Genomic DNA, 14024 nt, shown 5'->3' on the forward strand with positions numbered 1-14024 from the left:
CTGAGTGTTGGTCCGAAATGGGTAGCCTGCGGGGCCACCTCGGGGCAACTCGAGGGTTGGTTTTACTCGTAGCTTGACCTATCCGGCGTGCCCTAAGAACGAGATATGTGCAGCTCCTATCGGGATTTGTCGGTGCATCGGGCGGCTTTGCTGGTCTTGTTTTACCTGTCGAAATGTCTTGTAACCGGGATTCCGAGTCTGATCGGGTCTTCCCGCTAGAAGGAATATCCTGCGTTGATCGTGAGAGCTTGTGATGGGTTAAGTTGGGACACCCTGCAGGGATTGAACTTTCGAAAGCCGTGCCCGCGGTTATGGGCAGATGGGAATTTGTTAATGTCCGGTTGTAGAAAACCTGAAGTTGACCTTAATTAAAATACATCAACCGCGTGTGTAACCGTGATGATCTCTTCTCAGCGGGGTCCGGGAAGTGAACACGGTGTTGGAGTAATGCTTGATGTAGGTTGTTCTAGGATCACTTCTTGATCATAGTTGTTTGACCATGCTTTTGCCTTCTCTTCTCGCTCTCATTTGCGTATGTTAGCCACCATATATGCTAGTCGCTTGCTGCAGCTCCACATCATACCTTTTACCCGTCCTATAAGCTTAAATAGTCTTGATCGCGAGGGTGTGAGATTGCTGAGTCCCCGTGACTCACAGATACTTCCAAAACCAGTTTGCAGGTGCCGATGTTACCGAGCAGGTGACGCAACCAAGCTCAAGGAGGAGCTCGATGAAGATCTTGTCCTTTGTGCCGTTTCGTTCCAGTTGATCAGTAGTGGAGGCCAATCGGGACGATCGGGGATCTGTGTAGCATTTGGGGTAGTCTTCTTTTATTTTGGTTCCGTAGTCGGACCTTGATTGTATCTGGTTGATGTAAGCCTTATTAATGTAATTGCGTGAAGTGGCGATTGTAAGCCAACTATGTATCTTTTCCCTTATGTATTACATGGGTTGTGTGAAGATTACCTCACTTGCGACATTGCTTTCAATGCGGTTATGCCTCTAAGTCGTGCTTCGACACGTGGGAGATATAGCCGCATCGAGGGCGTTACACAGATACACCAGATTTGGAGTGGCATTTATCAAATTAACCCAAACCAAAAATAACTGGGCGAGCTACTGGGTCCCTGGTGTCAGCCGCTCGTTGTGCAATTCCCTCGTTTATCGACTACGTTGACAATGGCATGGGACCCAGATGTCAGAAATCCACTAGGAGGAGCCATTTTTTCTATTGGCTTGAAATAAGGAGGCACTTGCTCGCGTACGAGCTTGTCAGTTTCTTTAGAGGTAGGCATTTTTATTCAAAAAACTACCACTTCACATCTTGCATCGCAAATAAAACTTCCAGGAGCGCATTCGTAGGCTAGCTAGTGATTGATCAGTAACTTGTAAACACTGAGCGAACAGAAATAAGTAACTGTTAATGCATCTCAATGATTCACAAATCATATACAAATATATAGCTCCAAAAGCAAAGATCAGCCACTTCGGATCTTGCGTCGCAACTAAAACTAACCAGTACGATTCCCATACATAAGATCAACATGTTTATGCATCTCAATGACTCACAGATCATATACAAATATGTAGCTCCAAAAGCAAAGATCTAGAAAAAACATCTGTTCTTCCTACTAACATGGATGCTTCTATTGGCCAACATTTAGTACAAACTGAAAGACAAATTTGTTTGTGAATTCTACAATTCCTCTTGCAAACATAAGTGGTTTCACCAACAGCTAGAACCATGAGAATGAACCAGACATGATGGAGAAACATGCACTGCAATATGATTTGGTCTTCCCTCGATAGCACTGCGAGACTATTTTCGGAATACAAACTTTAACTTAGGCAAAATGATGTCCATTGTATAATCAGACCAAAGCAATGAAGCACCTAGTGTTGGCCAATAAATAGTACAGTACTACTTTTCTGCAGTCCATGAAGTGACTATCCAATCTTTCTGTGTCTATTTTCAAATGGCACTGCATGCAGTGAATATGCTATTCTCTTGTGCAGTTCAACCAAAATTGCGGGCACTTTGTTGATTTGCCAAATAGCAACGGGCAGACTTCTCTGTCTGCACAAATATCAAGCAGCTAGTAAAGATATACCACACCTTGTATTTTCGGTTTAAACATGTCTCTTCCGCTTAGCATCTGTCATGTTCTACACTGGACAATCTAATACAGTTATGTTTTGCCCTAGACAATTTCATACTGAATTGATTTGCTAGTTCAGAGCAGAAATATAGCGCCTATTCTTCATCAGACCAAGGATATCCATGTTCGCAGTGATGGAAGAGGTGAAATCGATACAACCGAAATTGAGCATCCAATCATTGAATCATGTCCTGCACCTCCAATGTAGGTCCACCCTGCCAATAAATTCACATGCAAACCACTAGTATTACTATCTAATGACAGTACAAAAAGAGTAGCAAGATAGTAGCAAACCATGTACCTTTGTAATGAACAGCTCATAGTGCCACCAATTGGATATAAAGGTTGGGAAAAAACATGCTCCTAATGTTGAACCAGTTGGACTTTTTGTGCAGTTCCACTAAAATCGAGCATCCCTGTTTGCATAGATATTGAAAGTGTGATTATTCTAAAAGTGGCACTAGTTGAAGCATAGACTCACAAATATAAGCATTCCAATTTCTTAATGGGAAAAGGTAGCAAGACTATTTCTAACCACCTGTTTGAAGGAATAAATAAAGCAACAACGACTGATGTGAGGAAGGCATACATAGTTTTTTCTGGAAAAGTGAGCCATTCCTGACCTTTCCTCTTCTTTTAAGCAAATTTTGTGCAGTTCTACTAAAATAAAATGCCATCACCGCCTTGACAATTCAGTGACACTGTACAAAAGGAAATGACTTAACATTAAATCATGATGTCATGTATGTAGTTGACGGGCATTAGAGACAAACATACAGACCTCCTCAAGAGAACAGCCGGAGGAGGAGGTGCCCACTCTTGACCTTTCCTCTTGTCTTCATAATTGTCTGTGTAGTTTAACCAAAATAAGATGACATCAGCGCCTTGGCATTTTGGTGACACTGTACAAAAAATTAACTTATCTCATGAAAGTGAGGTATGTAATCTATAAGCATTAACAGTGCAAAAATCTGACGGGAGTAACAAGTTTCATCATTGGTATACTGGCTGTGCAACAGCATTAGAATGCCTTATAGCTGAAAAATGTTTAATACATCCACAATCAACAGCTAACCCTGAAATAATCCAATGACATTAAATGGCATTGCTTAATTTATGGGTGGCATTAGACTGAGAGTAGCATTAGTTAAATGTGGCATCACTTTAGTAGTAGCATTGCTTGACTTGACTGCTGGCGTTATACTAATAGCAAAAAAAGTGGCAATAAGAGCATGGGAGGCACCAGTACGATGTACCTCCACGGACGCAGAGTGGTGAGGGAGGTATGGTTGCCCAGGGCAACAAATATCCAGGCAGCATATGTGGATTACGGTCCCATTTTTGTTCTCTTTAGCCACCTTTTTCCTATGCGAGGACAACAAACCGATCGACCTGGTCATTCTCTATTGCGTTGTCATGCCTTTCTACCCTTCTTCAATCAAGAGACACGAGACTCGTTCCTTAGCTACTGATTTTCCCCTTTTCAACCTAGATGCGGGTTCGATGTCTACTCTCTTGGACAATACAGTCTCCCTTCCTTTCCTTATTCAACCCAGACATGGATTAGTCTGCATGAAGTAGGGTTTCCTTTAATAGTGCAAATTATGGTTTCGTCAGCGTGGCCAGCAGAGTAGAGGATAGCAAATTGGGAAGATGGTGGAGTGGAAAAAGATCCACATGCAACGACGTAGCAGATGGGGCAATAGAACAAGGTTATGGCTCGAAAAGAGGTAGCATACCTGAGGGTCGGCGGGAAGTGGCTTCGCTTGTGGTCGTCATCCTCCGCACACACTACGGCAGCGAGCTTGGGGACGGAGGCCATCCCGCGCGGGCGCTAGGTCTGAGAGGACGGCCTTGTCGTCAGTGTGTGACCTCACTCACCGACGATGAGTGCGTCAACGCTGCACATCCTTTTCTTCCCCGGCGGATCTGTGACCACCGGTGAGGAGGGAGAGAGGGGCCGTATTTTTTAGATCTGGAGAGAGGGTGGTAGTGTGAGAAGCAAGTGGGCAGCCCTTAGCAAGAAAGCGCTGAAGCTCCAGCCTATATATATATATATATATATATATATCTTTTTTATACTAGTAGTACTGGAGGTGGGGTAGTGGTAGAGTAGTTTATATTTTCTCTGCGTACAGTACCAGTTAGTCGTGCTTCAAAACTGATCGGCACACCATTAAAAAAATAAACGTCGATAACTAATGCGGCACCTCGGGCCAACGCGGCCAGATCGCATTTTGCACGAGAAATTACACACCATGTTTCATTGACATGTGGTCCCGTTCCAACATATCAGTGAGACAACGGCGAGTAGTAGGAGTATTTCCGAACGGACGTGTAGGCCGGGGCGCCTCTTCGTGAACCGTGGCAAACTCGCAACCGTCCACCGACTCTTCGCCTTTCCCTCTCGATTTGGAACTGCTGTTGCACGCTCATCCTCTCCCTCCTCCATTTTCCTTCCGCCCTTCACCCTTTCTTCTGCCATTGTTCGATCGTCTTCTCCATGGAGGGAACAGGCCGGAAACAACCTCGTTATTCTTGCCCCGATCTGAAAGATGACCTGGTGGAGGAACTCATTGATCGGTGCGACATCATCACCTCGGCTAGCATGGCAGGTTCGTTCCAGCCCATTCTCGACTCAACTAATAACATCATTACAAGGAACCCAAGGGTCAAGGAGCGGTTTGATCTCCCCTATCTTCTTCGCCGTGACCCTGATGACTGGCGCCGACACGAGGGAGGCCTCTCCCTGTGCAAGTTGATGCCGCTTGATAATGATACATGTGATGTTAAGATGCCATCGCTTGAGGGCAAGGCTTGGGCGGGCGCAAATGGAGATTGGGTTGTTTACATTGGGTCCAACTGCGAGTGGGAACTTGTGAATGTGTACACTCGTCACCGGGTTCCACTTCCAAAAATCTCAGCACACTGCCCAGAGGTTGAGCACACCGGTAATGTACGCACGTTCAAATATGATCATGGTGACTTTTGTCTACGGAAGATAACAATTTGTCGAGTTCCCAACCGCTCTTGGAATTACAAAACTATGATGTTGTTGCTATCTTCGACAAGCTTGTTGCCGTCCTTGATGGTTTCACTCGATGGATATTGCTCAAAAATCAGTTTCTGTACACAGATGAGTATTGTGATGCAATTGAATACGAGGGCCTTGTGATTTCTGCCACCACTCGTGGCACTGTTTTTGCATGGCATCCTCATTGTTTCGGTACGTTTATCTTCCACCGTAATTATAATTGTTTCATCTACATGCATGCGGGTTAGCAAGTTTTCCTTTACTAATTAACCTTCTTCTTGTGTTTCCAAGGTCCTGTGAACATCCCACCACCTATACTTGAAGATTTTTATAACCAAGGGGGAGATGACGATGGTGATGATCAGGAGCATGAGGACGAGCAGCGCCGATATACTCGGTGGCGCCTGGCAACTAATTCCGATGGATCACCTCTTCTTGTGTGTATACAGCCCACTGATGATGTTACTGCTAAGGAAGCAGGTATAGTCTCCCATGGTCGCACTCTCTGGACCTATTCCAGCACCGGTTGCATGGTATTCGGGATGGATACTAGGGTGCTAGCGCCAACTCCTTCTCCCTGGCACAGAATTGATAGTCTTGGAGAAAACTCGCTCTTCCTTGGACAAAACTATCCGATGATGGTGAAAGGCGATCCAACTGCTGTTGACACATTTATCAGAAGCAACTGTGTCTATACCTCGGACATTTGGGTGGCTCCCTACCCTGGTACTGATATAGTAGGCCGCTACAGCCTGGATGATTAGTCCTGCATTGGTCTCTAGATCGACAACGGATGGCCCGTCCCAGAGAATCACTTGTGGTTCAAAGCAAGTGTTTCCAACGCCGTAGAATGGATGAGTTGAAGTTCATTTCATGGCTTGTTATTTGTTGTGTGGTGAAAACTTTACTATTTATAATGTATCCTCGTTGTCGATGTGGGTTGATGACCTGTTGTACTATGTAATAAAATGATATGCCTGTGATAAACTTACTAAATTTATGAATGGCTGTCGGGTGGTAGGTGCGACATATGCCAACGGGTGGCTTATCATTGTGGGAGCCAGTAAGACGTCGCCGGTGCCTGGAAACGGGATGAGGCGAAGACATGCACGCCGGCGAATCTTACCCAGCTTCGGGGCTCTCCGTGGAGATAACACCCCTACTGCTGCTCTGCGGGGTCTCCGCATGATCACTAGATGAACAAGTAGCTACACGATGCTCCTTGAGCTGTTCGGCGAGAGGAGGAAGAAGGGCACGACTCGCTCTCTTCTCCTCCCTATGTGGTGTCTAAGACTAGCAGGGATCAACCCTTTTGCATGGGCGTCCCGGGGGGTTTATATAGGCCTACCCCCCGGGGGTACAATGGTAATCCGGCAGGGCGTGGGGCCCAGCCGTCTGTGTCTACACTCGCCGGCTTCTGCGCCGGCTACTGGGGCCCGCCGGCTGCCGGCTCCTTGGTCGACAGGCAGGCCACACTGTCCAGGGCCTTGTCGGCGGCTGGTTACTATTGCTCAATCCTGGTGACGAGGGATTCGCTGAGGTGGGCGTGGCTACAGTGCCGCCGTCCGGCGGGTAATCGCTGTAGCCTCACCACGTCTTGTCTCCTTAATGGGGCGTCTCCTTCGAGGGAGGTGGCAAGCCGGCTGTGGGGAGGCGGCTCTATCTTGGGCCGACTGGGGGAGGCCTGGCCGCCTTCGGGTGTCTCTTTGCCCGAAGGGGCCCACCGCCCGTGGGTCGCGCTGACTACCTGTCGTGGATGACATCAGGGTCAACGTGGCAACAGTGCACGCCGGGCGGGTCATGGCCACCCGTACGGTGCACTATGCCAGGCGTGCTCCGGGATTCGGGGGTGGCAGGCTTCACTGTAGCCACGTCCCGTCACATCGCCATTATGTGGATGCAGACTTCGAGGGTACGATCTTGACCGCTTTGTGGGAGCCGGCTTCTTGGAGTCGGCCTTCTCGCGGCCGGCTTCTCGGAGCCGGCCCTCCCGCGGCTTTCTTCATGAGGGCTAAAGTCGGGTTGCCTTCCGATAGCCGGCCTGGGAGACAGCCGGCAAGGGGAAGGCGGCCCCGTGTCTTGGATTCTTGAGGGCCGAATCGGCTCGTAATTTTTTCAGAAGGGCCAGGGGGAGCCGGCTAGGCTACCCATGGTTATTTACTCCGACAGTAGTCCCCGAAGCTGATCGAGCTTCGAGGCTGACAAAAGGGACGAGAAGCTAGGTCAGCTTCCTATCCCGAGGGGCCGACTTTGCTTGTGCGCGCCGTCTTCGGAAAGCTCTGTTTCTCGTAGGCGGGAACGCGGGTCGCCCTGCGAGCTGACCGCGTGCCATTCCGCGGGCCACGTGGCAAGGAAATCCTGCCAACACACGCGCGCGACGGGACGCCGCCGCAGGCCCGGGCCCGCCACTCGTAGGCCTCGCCCGAGCGCGGATCTTCTGCGGCCCACATGGACCGCTCGCCTTCCCGCGGCGGTTTTATTATGCCATCAGGGCACAATAATGGCGGGGCGTGGGGGAGTGGGTGCAGTTGATCCCCATGTTCCCCCACGCCACGCCTCCTCGGCTCCGCCGCGCGGGTCTATAAGTAGGAGGAGGAGGGGAGCGGCAGAGGCTCGCACGCTCTCCCTCACTCCGCCCCTTCTCGCCCTCCTTCTTCTTCTCTTCGCCGCAGCAACCCTTTGCCGCGCCGTTCCGCCGTCGCTTCGTCTTGCTCCCCGCCGCATCGCTCCCATGGCGTTGTCGAGCTCGTGGGATGGCTCCAACGTCCACGAGGACCACGTCGAGTTCCTCCGCCGGACGCGGCGCCTGCCGAGCGAGAACTTCGTGCGGGTTCGTCAAGCACCAGCGAGGGAGATTTCACCGACACCGGAGGAGGGTGAGCGGGTGATCTTCAGCTCGCACTGCCTGCGCGGCTTCGGCCTCCCGGCGAGCGGATTCCTTCGAGCCTTCCTCGAATTCTACCACCTCCAGCCGCATCACCTTACACCCAATGCGGTGATGCTGTTGTCGGCTTTCGTCACCCTGTGCGAGGGCTTTCTTGGGGTTCTCCCCACTCTCGAGCTCTGGGGGGAGTTCTTCCAGAGCAAGCTCGGCACCGTCGTCGCGGGCTTGCCCTCCCCCTGCGGAGCCTTCATTGCCATGAGGCGGGCGAGCGAGAACAATCCGTTCCCGTCCATCCCGCTAATCTAGTCGGTGAAGCTCTGGCAGAAGTCCTACTTTTACGTGAAGAACGTCGCCCAGCAAGGCGACTACATCAACCTGCCGGCTTACGTAGCCGGCCCGCCGGCTGGGAGGCAACCTTCGTGGAGCTACCGGGCCAGGTCGCTGTCTCAGGCTGGGAACGCAGCCGTCTCCCGGCTTCGGGTGATGATCCAGTCGGAGGGCCTGACCGGAGCCGACTTGGTGGCCGCCTTCATGGAGCGCCGGGTACTTCCGCTCCAAGGCCGGCCTCACATGATTTGCCAGATGAGCGGCCGCTTCGACCCGTGCCGGCTGAGCACTAGGGAGATGCCTCATGCAGAGGTGTCTTACATGGTGAACTACATCTCCAACTGCAAGCTCGCCGAGGATTGGCGGTACGGTCAAGGAGCCGTATTCCCGCGCCAACCCTCCGCCTGCCGTAAGTTTTTTCTTCTTTTCTTCCTTTTTGTAGCCGGCCTCATGATAGCCGACTCTTGATCAATTGGTTTGCCTTTAGCAGAACCCTCTTCTTCCGCCGACAGCCGGGGCCGCAGGGGTAGAGCGCCAACTCCTCCCCGACCGCACGGTGGACGACGCCGAAGATACGGACCTGGGAGCGGCCGCCATGGAAGACGCCATCATGGGGGAAGGCGACGAGGCAGGAGGCGCGGGGCCCGGAGCCGGCTTCGAGGACTGGCCGGATGACAACGAGGTCGAAGCCGCCCCGCACCGCCAGCCGACGCTTGATCATCAAGGCGCGGGCTCGTCTATGGCGCCGGCTGCCCGTGGCGGCGCGCAGAAGCGCCGGGCCGCGTCGACCTTCTTCGGCAGCCGGCCGAAGAAATCCAAGGCTTCCACGGCAGCGACCAAGCGGGATGAGGCGGCCGCGAAGGCGGCCCGCTTCCGCAAGGCGGTGAAACAACCGCAGGCGATCTCGGCATAAGTCGTCGAACGTCTTGCATATTTTATATGTAGTTTTTTGTTGTTGTCCTTTTCGACCGAAGATCTTCTAAACCTTTCTTTGCTTGCCGGACAGGGCGCCGCTTTCCCTTGAGCGAGGTCCTGGTGGCTCCGTAGTCGGGCCGACTGGAGGGTCCTCAGGCTCTCGTCGCGTGGATCCCCGCGCCGACCTTAGGGAGGCCACGGAGCGGAACGCACGGGAGGCGCGGGAGGAGCGGGAGGCGGCGGAGCGAAGGACCGCCCAGGCGACGAAGGAGCGGGCCGATGCGGCGGCCAAGGCCCGGGCGGAGGCGGCAGCCGTGGAGACGGAGGTGGAGGCCTCGCACAACTAGCCTTCGCTGCTCGTCGTTCCCCTCCATGCCGTGGCCCCCGACATTCCCGTGCCCCCGTCGGAGGAGGTCGACCAAGGCCCACCGGTGATGGAGAGGAGGGAGGACCATGTGATCTTCGTGGAGGGGGCGCCGCAAACGGCGCCGACTGGAGCGGGCCAAAGCGGCCAATCAGCTGTGGCGCCAGAGCAGCCGTCCGGGGGCGAGCCAGAGGCAGGGGCCGGCCTCGAGGTGCAGCCGGCATTGCACCGGTGCGCAGGGGGTGGCGCCTCCGCGCCGGAACTACACCGAGCAGCGGGCACTAGCCAGACGGCGGAGGCCCTGGAGGCGGCCAACGCCAGCACGTCCGAGTGGACTCCCAGCGGGGGGACGGGCGAGCTGAACGCGGCGGCCCAGGAGGTCCGGAACCGGCTTCAAGCCCAGGCCGCCTCGCTGCAGCGATACACCCAAGAATTTCTCGCGACGCGGGCCGTCATCCGGGTGAGTCTTCTGGCCTTGGTTATTTTGCTCTTTTGATTTCTTTCGTGGGGGCGCGTCAGTGCACCCACTTGGTATAGTCCCCGAGTTCCGAGTCGGCTGCTGCGCAGGTCCTGACAACTTAACTTATCCTTGCCTCCTGTATGATCTTCCAGGAGTATCATAACCTCTGCGCGACCGCCTTCAACTCCCAGGCTCAGGAGCTGGGCCGGAGAACCGAGGACCTGACCAGCAGCCGGAGTGCGTGCTTTGTCTCGTTCATCTCCTGTGGGGGCGCGTCAGTGCACCCACTGGGTGTAGTCCCCGAGATTCGGGCCGACTGCTGAGCAGCCGGGTCGGATCTTCCTTGACGACTTGTTCCTTATTAATTTTTCCTTTGTCTTCATGCTTGCAGGAGCCAATGCCGTCTTGAGGGGGCAGCTCAGCGGGGCCCAGGCCGCCCTTCGCGCCAAGGAAGCCGAGTACAACGCCTTGGTCCTGGAGCGTGACCGCCTGGCCAAGAAGTTGGCCGACCAGGAGGAGAGCCACAAGGCGGCCCTGAAGAAGGCGCAGGACAGCGAGGACACCCTAAAGGCCGAGTTCGAGACCAAAGCGGCGGGCTGGGCTGAAGCGAAGCAGCGAAGCAGGCGCTGATCGACGGTAAGTCGCCTTCTTCACTCCCTGCTTGCCCCTTGATCCCTGATTTGTGTTCTGACTTGTGCTGCTTTTTGTTCTCTGTGCAGACTACTTTCCCGGCTACTCCGTCTTCGCCACCCAAACCATCGAGGCCCATCGCGAGGCGCGCCGGCAGGCGGGGGCTGAAATCGCGCCGGACACGAGCCGGACGCTTGAGGAGCAACTTTTGGCGGTCCAAGCCCGGCTGCAGCCGTCTCACCGTATGCTCCGCCGCCTCCAGCGCGCCAGGGCGCAGGTGTTGGCCGCCCTCTGGCCAAGCGAGACGATTCCCCGCACCCCGAGTTGGACTGCCGACTGGCTGGAGGTTGCGGTTGGCCGCTTCGAGGCCTGGAAGGCATCGGCAGCCCAGCTTGGAGCTGGGCGGGCGCTGGAGTTCGTCCGAGCCTGGTATCCGGGGCTGAACCTGGACCAGCTGCGCACCTGGCGGCTGGAGCCGACGAAGAGATAGAGGAGGTGCGGCCGGCTATCGCTCAGCGTGCTTCGACGATCGCCGAGTGCACTGACATCAGCGTCTTCGCTCCTGAAATTAATGACGACGGCGTTGCCCAACCGGAGGAGTGGTTCGGGCTGGACCCGGCAGCGGGTGAAGACTCGGCAGAGGAGATCGCCTCCAGCAATGAAGGCGAAGACGACGAAGGAGAGGAAGGCGAAGACGTTGAGCCGACCGGTGAAGCGGCCAGCCAGCCTCAGCCTGGTCGTGCCTCCGGCAACGAGGCGCGTGCTAGCGCGCCCTCTGCGGGAGGCGGTGATCATGCTGAGGTTCGCCAGCCGGCCACTCCTCCAGCCGGCACTGTCGTCTCCACCGACCTTCCCGACTTGCCAGTCGCTCCCTTGGCTTAATCTGCCGTCCTTGTTTTTTCCTGCTTGTTGCCTTTTGAACAATTTTATTAAACTTGCGCAGTTCCACCCACTGGGGGTGTATTCGAACTATGTTGAATGCTGGCCTTTTGAAGGTATTTTATGTAAATATTATTGTGTGTGTGTTTGGTTTCCAGTCATGTATGCTTTTTTATCCTTAGGCTGTTTCCTTTGCCGCCTTCCCATTTTGGGAAGGCAAGTACTCGAGCTTTCTTAGATTGAAGCGAGGTGAATGGAAGTCGGCCGGCCGGCTACTCTAGTAGTCGGTCGGTGGTGGGAGAAAAACCGGCTTTTGTTATATTAGTCCGTTAGTCCCTAGCCGTTTTTCGTGTGGGCATCCTTTCCTGCCTTTAACTCTTGCCAGCCAGACAGCCGGTTCTTCGAACTGTGACTTTTGGCAAGAGAAGGCTTAGGTGCCGACACACTACTTGTCTGACCGCGGGTAGGACTCCTAATATAACTCCAGGCGGCCAGTCCCCGGGCCGACTAGTCGAACCCGGTGCCGAACGGAAAAAGTGAATGTAATGACAAGGTCATAAGCATGATACTTTTCATTCATAGCTAAAAGATGGCAGTCCCCAAGCTCTCCTCGGGGGGCCTATTGTCTCGTACTTAGTACAAAAGTTAGCGTGATACATACTTCATTTCAACTGTAAAACCTTCGGAGGAGGTTGGCGTTCCATGCTCGTTCTGACTCCTTGCCGGAGTCGTCTCTCTGTCATGCCTTCGGCTTCTGCGCGTCGATCAGGTAGTAGGAGTCGTTGCCTAAGGCTCTGCTGATGACGAAGGGTCCCTCCCAAGGGGCCGAGAGCTTGTGCTGGCCGGCTGTTCGCTGGATCAGCCGGAGCACAAGATCGCCCTCTTGGAAGGATCTTGGCTTGACCTTCCGGTTGTGGTAGCGGCGCAGGCCCTGCTAATAGATGGCGGACCGGCTGAGGGCTAACAGCCGGCCTTCTTCCAGTAGGTCGACGCCGTCTTCTCGTGCTTCCTTGGCCTCCGCTTCCGTGTACATGGTTACCCGAGGCGAGTCGAACTCGATGTCAGTTGGGATGACCGCCTCGGCACCATACATGAGGAAGAAAGGAGTGAAGCCGGTTGACTTGTTTGGTGTAGTGCGCAGACTCCAGAGGATGGCCGGCAGCTCATCGAGCCAACAGCCGGCTGAACGCTCCAGTGGTATGACCAGTCGGGGCTTGATGCCGGAAAGGATGAGGCCGTTGGCTCTCTCGACCTGGCCGTTTGACTGCGGGTGGGCAACGGACGCTAAATCCAACCGGATGCCTTGCGTCGCGCAGAAACGTGCCAAGGCTCCCTTGGCGAAATTCATGCCATTGTCGGTGATGATGCTGTGTGGTACGCCGTACCGAGTTGTTATATCTGCGATGAATGTCACGGCAGTCGGCCCATTCAGCTTCTTGATCGGCTTTGCCTCAATCCATTTGGTGAATTTGTCCACGGCGACAAGAAGATGTGTCATGCCGGCGCGCGCCATCTTGAATGGGCCCACCAGGTCCAGTCCCCAAACAGCGAAGGGCCAAGTGAGGGGAATGGTCTTGAGTGCTGAAGCCGGCATGTGTTGCTTGGAGCTGAAGAGTTGGCATCCTTTGCAATGTTTAACTAACCCCTTGGCGTCATCCAAAGCAGTCGGACAAAAGAAACCATGGCGGAAGGCTTTGGCGACGAGTGATCTTGAGGCCGCATGGTGGCCGCATTCTCCTTGGTGGATGTCTCTGAGGATTGCAATGCCCTTCTCTTGCTCGACGCATCGCTGGAGGACTCCAGTGACACTGCGCTTGACGAGTTCTCTGTTGACGATTGTGTATGCTCCGGCTCGGCGTTGGACTTGTCTTGTCTCTATTTCATCAGCCGGCAGATCTTGGTTTATTAGGAAGTTGAGGATGGATTGAGCCCATGATGGAGCTGCCATTTCTTCTATTGCCAACACGGCTACTGCGACCAGGGCGGGTGGGCTGGGTGGTGAAATGCTGGAGTTGGCCGCCGCCTGTTGTGTTGGTGCAGTCTCCGGGCCGACTACCGCAGTCCCCGAGCCGGGTGTGGCAGTCCCCGGGTCGGGCGTAACTACGGAAGTCCCTGAGCCGCCTGTTGATGTCCCCTGGCCGACTATCGAAGTCCCCGGGTCACCTTCTTGGTTCTTCGAGACGGGCCCGGCTGTATCGGGGTCAGGCGGTACGAAGATGGAATCGGACTCTGGAGACGGCTTGATAGACGGCTTGAGGATGCGTTGTAGAGAGACACCGGTTGGTATTGCTTGCTGAGTGGAGCCTATTCGAGCCAGGGCATCAGCTGGCTCGTTGTCGGCTCGTGGTACGTGGAGGAACTCGCATCCTTTA

This window comes from Triticum dicoccoides, chromosome 3A (genome assembly GCF_002162155.2).
Source record: "Triticum dicoccoides isolate Atlit2015 ecotype Zavitan chromosome 3A, WEW_v2.0, whole genome shotgun sequence".
Classification (NCBI taxonomy): Eukaryota; Viridiplantae; Streptophyta; class Magnoliopsida; order Poales; family Poaceae; genus Triticum; species Triticum dicoccoides.